The following is a 5,606-nucleotide window of genomic DNA, read 5'->3' on the forward strand; positions in this document are numbered from 1 at the left end:
TAATGTGCAGTTTATGTAGCATGCAAATACACCGTGACGGGATTATTCAATAACTTTTCCATGACATACAGGTTGTATTATCAACGGTCTGATAATATCTAATGATTTGATTCCAGATATTACATTCAATTCAATGCTTTAATTAATTGACTAATGAAATACACAGTATAGCACGACCTCAGATTCACTCACTCACTCACTCACGATCATAACCATTTTTTCAGCACGCAACTGCAGACAGTGATGGGAGGCGGAGGGAATGTGCTCTGGAAAGCAGCAGAGCACAATGAGGTGTTGGGGAATGTAGGCAGCAGTGTAACACGGGCAGCAGGAACTACAGGGATGGAGTGAACATGAAAGTGGAATGTGGAGTGGGATGCTGGAGGCACTTCAGGCCATGGCGACAACAGGCAGAGGTCGGTACACGGTGCAACGCCCAGAGTCTGGTGTAATGAAAGGGCAGTGAAGTGACGTTTGCCATGTTCCTATAAGACAGGCACATCTTCTTGGTGGGACCATATTGGAAGAGTCATACAAAGTTTACTATACATGAAAATCAGGGAACCAAGGACTTCATAAACTTTTTCATGCTGCCATACTGAGAGGGAATGCAAATTTTAGGTTCTGCAGTTTCAGCTGTGGCCAGACGTTTGCTACACTGACTCTCATTGCAAGCAGCTTAGTTTTTTTGTGCCCCTTTTTGCAAATCATCCTGTGATATCAGTGCCTTGAAGTGCTGGGATTCAATAGGCCATGAAATGGGTTTACTGTGTTAAGCGTGATTGGCTCCTGGGGTGGCAGCAGACTGGTGCAGTGGTGGACCATGTTGATGCTGAGCTGATTGGAGGACACTTGTCATCGACTGTCAGGCTGCTCTCTTTTTGTGTTTGTCATACCCCATGTTCACTAGCATACTATCCTCAAACAAAACTATCCTGTGGCAAAGCACATTCATATGTGCTGTACACAGCTGTACGAGTTTTACAACAATCCGGTTTGTTTAAATGTGCAGATCAGATAAATTGGTGGGGCATATGCTTTAATTAAACACATTATGTTTTTAGACAATAAAAATCCAACAGATGGTTAAAAAAAGAACAAAAAGTTTTGGTTTAGTCATTGTAATCAAGTAGGAAATACATTTGAATTGTAGTTTCAATAGTAGTTTAGTAATATAGTAGTAGTAATCTTTACATATTTGAGGGATTGAATATTTTGGGTATCAACTCTATATAACTGTAGTTACATAGAATTGAATAAGGACTTGTTTCATCTAAAAATATATGAGAGGGTTGTAGTAGCCTAAAGTGGAAATGGGTGGTAGTAGCCTAGTGTGAAACACACTCACCTATTAACCATAAGACAACAAGGTCACAGGTTCAAACCCCACTTACTACCATTGTGTCCCTTAGAAAGACAATTAACCCTGAGTTATTCCTGGGGGACTGTCCCTGTAACTACTGATCCTAAGGAACTTTGGAAAAGGCGTCTGGTAGAATGCTGTAAATGTAAATTTAATGAAATGTAACGCTAGGTAAGCACAGCGGTAAGTGGTATCACATCTTCAAGGATGTGTGTTGAAATCCTGGCTCCAGCCTGGAGGAACTTGTCAGATGCTTCAGGCCGGCCAGGTGTGTTTTGACAGTGAATGGGTGTTGGAATACTGGGTTGTAAAAAGATGTATTAACTCTCTACACAAAGCACTGTATGTACTTGGGGGAAACCCCCCAGTTCCCGACGTAAAAGGAAGTCTCCAGTGTCCCCAAAAGAAAATTCTTTTATACATTTGACTCCCAGGAAGTTGCCACAGACCAATCAGAATCTGTTGTTTCTGCCCTGCCCTGCCCGCAAACAAATGGCTGGCCTTTCACACCTCTTGCTCGGTGGAGAACACTGAGGTGATGAACCTCTAGGGGCCCAGATCAACCATAACGTTAATCAATATTCAGTGCTGAAGGCACAACCCAGCTAGGGTTTAGCCCGAGTCTAAAATGTTCTCTAGTGACCAAGTTACAAAACAATGGACATTTAAAAAAGACTTCTCACTGCTTTAAGACACATTTAAACTGGAGTGAGACCTTTAAAACAATACATGTCTTGAGCATAGCTTGTAAAGTTGCCATGAGGATCCTACTACTTGAGTCTTAAAGGTTTCAGCCACTTTCTTCTAACTGGTACACTGACTCCACAACTCCACATACAAGCACTCACACACTCAAAAGTAATTTTCCTTTTAATAATGATCATTTTACAGACAATAGAAAAATTATCTTCAAACCCTGAAGAGGTCTCATGAAAGAGCTGGGCTGATATTTTCATGGGGTGTTTTTTAAGTGTAAGTCAATAGTCAATCTACTGTCTTGATTCTTACAATGCAGTAAAGATGGAAAATTGACATATTTCCACAGTGTTCCATTACTTTGGAAATACAATTGATTACAGCGAGAGGTTACCCTATTTAAAATGTAATAGCAGTGCAAGTAATTAATTTTGTTTTCTGTATGAATGAATATTCTTAACCATTTTACAGCAGTACTAAACATTGACTAATGTCAAACTCCTTTCAATACATAACTTAACATCATTATAATTGATCAATTTAATATATATTATATAATTACTGCCACCAAGGTTAGACCTCAGGCCTCATTTACTGTAAGATAATACAGTTATAAACCCCTGCTAAATCAAATATTTATCATTCAAGAGCATTAAATAATGTGAAGAACATTATGCATGATCAGGGGTCCTCTGCCCTTCCTCACCTCCATCTCGGTAAACCAGGACCAGTCGGGGGTCCTCCCTTCCTCATTTCCTCACCACTGTCTAAAACACACCTGGCAGGCCTGTAGCATCCTAAATATTTCTCCAGCAGTCTGACTTCCTTGAGGAGTTGCTGTAAGATGTTAAAGTTGCTATAATCAATGTCCCTTCCATCTTGGTTTCAGAGCCACTTTAATACTTTGTTTCTATTGGTTGCATGACAATGCATAAGAGCAACGCATAACTTTGACCGTGTCACGGTCCACGGAACCAGAACGTGAGCGCGTGTAGGAGGAGACAAGGAACCTCGGTGCGGTGGGACGCAAGGAGGCAGGTAAGTTCCCTCTGACTTAATATGTGATGTGTTAGAGTACAATTTAGGACGGGGACAGGACGGGAGGAAGAAGTTCAGGAGAGAGGATATGATATGGTCAGGAATGGTTTTACTATTACATGAAGGAGTGGAGCCGAGTCTCATTGACGTGTGTCAATCAATGACTGAGCAGCTGGCAGTGGCCATCTTGCCAATTTATAGGAGTCACATTTCCGTGTTGCTCCCAGTCACTTGGATGGAATCATGTGACAGACCGCAGTGTGTGCAAAAGCTCTGTATACCAATAATTTAATATTTATTTGGAGTGCATTTTGTTCTGTAAAATAGACAGGAACATGGAATTCCAGCGATGAAGGGAGAAGAATTGCATTGACCTTGTTAATCTGACTCTAATTATTAACACAGGAGAAGGGAAGAGACCAGAAGCTAGGGGAGAAGAAGCCCAGCAGCTGAGGACCCAATGGAGAAGGGGAAAAAAGAGTCGTGAAGAGAACTCTGCATTTCACTCCCAAAAAGGTTGACACAGACCAATCAGATTGTCCTTTGATGTTTCTGCCTTGTCCAAACAGAACTCCTGGAGCAGTAACACAGTGGTCATCCACCTTCCACAAGACTTTACCGTCATGGCACCCCTGGCCATTTGTTGGTCTTTTGACACCCTAGAGATACTTTGTGTTTATGAAGGTCACAGCTTGGAGATAAAGTGGGAGGCTTCATTAAAAAATTAAAAGTCATGGAATCTCATATCTTACAGTTTCTTCTTCTGATAGAACTTACTTTATAATGGCGGACACTGACTAGCAACAGAAATTCTCTTGCCCGTCCCTTTACTTTTTAATGGCAGATAGTGACTTTAAACCTTTAGTGATGGCTTTCAGTGGCCGAATACATGACATGGACTTTCCTGAACAGACAGGTTTGATGTCAGGACCAACGACTGGTCACATTCAACTAACAATGCCTGTAGGTAATGTCAGTAACTGTGACAGCTTACAATTAGCAGAAAATTATCAGACGCCCTTATCCAGAGCTACTTTCAGTCAGTAGTAACAGGCACAGTCCCCCTGGAGACACTCAGGGTTAAGTGTCTTGCTCAGGGACACAATGGTATTAAGTGGGGTTTGAACCTGTGACTGGTCTTCTGGTTCATAGGCGAGCAGGCTACCCACTAGACTATTGGCAACCTGACACTTAATTAATTATGTTAACTTAATTACATAATGTTGTTAACTTATGACTCTGACACCAAGTACAGCTGCAACTGAGGCCTGGATTTGCCAACAGATTTTGTTCAATACAATGCATTGAGCTATAGATATTACAGCACGTTTTTTTTTGGTTTCCAGGGAACACGGCTCTGTGGGCTATTTTGAGTGTGGCATTAGGCCTCGCTGAAAGAAATGCTTCATATAAATGCTGAAGACACACAAATTTTTCCTGCTCTGGAGAGAAGGAATTATCATGGTTTCAGGCTGCATGTCAAAGCAATAACAAGAACGATTATTTTCCTTTGTATCTCAGAAATAAGCTAATTAAAATACTCAAGAGTCATTTTTTAAGAGAACACAGAGAGCTCTGTGGTTAAATTATTATTATTTTTTTTACAAGTTCAATTGTGCTGGTGGAATAAAAGGCCGAAGCACAAAAAACATCCCTCTTTCTGCACCAAAATGTATACAGTTTATTAAACTAAATCTGGCAGACAAATATAGGACTACATTTGCATAAACAGTGTTAATAAGTGTTGCGTGAATAATGCCCGTGTGTGTGTGTTCGCGTGTTGCCTCTGTGTCCGTGCATATGTGTATTTAAGGCAGTGTGTCCTCCTGGTGGAGCTAAGCTGTTAAATTCCCACACGCTGGGCCTGATAAGCGCTGGCATGTCTGTGCACAGCTTGCGCTCGTGTTCGACGTGTGAGTGTATGCAGATAAAGCTCATTCATGGCTCAACGCAGCATGGGCCCTCACCATGCTCCTGGTGTCATCGCTGGTGGCCCTTTTTTGACCTCAAAAGATTTTTCATAATAGAACAGAGTAGAATTAAAACGACTGCCATTCAGGTTATATGTTACCTCTATATTTGTACCTCTATTTAAGGGAAATATTAAGGTGCCACTGAGCAAAGCACCGTCCCCACACACTGCTCCCCGGGCGCCCGTCATGGCTGCCCACTGCTCACCAAGGGTGCTGGATAAAAGCAGAGGACACGTTTCATTGAGTCACTATGTGATGTGCTGCAGTGTTTCACAAAGACAAACACTTCACTTTCACTTTCAAATACATGCCGTATTTGTTTGTAAAACACAGAAATATCTATCGTTCCATGCCACCTTTCACATTTCAAAATGTCTTATATATCAGTTAGTTTTCTTTTTCTTTTTGATTTCACCCTTAATGTAATCTTGATGGGAAACGTTCTATGCACGTTCTTAACCCATCAGAAATCAAATGCTTTCAAGAGAAATGCATTTAGAGGAGGGGGAAAACATGAGATTGCATTTTTCTTGAAA

At 41.2% G+C, this 5,606-nt stretch overlaps 1 long non-coding RNA gene across 1 annotated transcript; it reads left to right on the forward strand.

The window, feature by feature from the left end:
* The first annotated feature begins 257 nt into the window (after positions 1 to 257).
* On the forward strand, positions 258 to 3,721 carry LOC114769687 (uncharacterized). Its single transcript, XR_003743245.1, has 3 exons — positions 258 to 416; positions 2,949 to 3,097; positions 3,503 to 3,721. It is a non-coding gene; the product is annotated as an uncharacterized LOC114769687 (long non-coding RNA).
* Positions 3,722 to 5,606: the final 1,885 nt, after the last annotated feature.

Source organism: Denticeps clupeoides, chromosome 19, assembly GCF_900700375.1.
Source record: "Denticeps clupeoides chromosome 19, fDenClu1.1, whole genome shotgun sequence".
In the NCBI taxonomy this organism is placed as follows: Eukaryota; Metazoa; Chordata; class Actinopteri; order Clupeiformes; family Denticipitidae; genus Denticeps; species Denticeps clupeoides.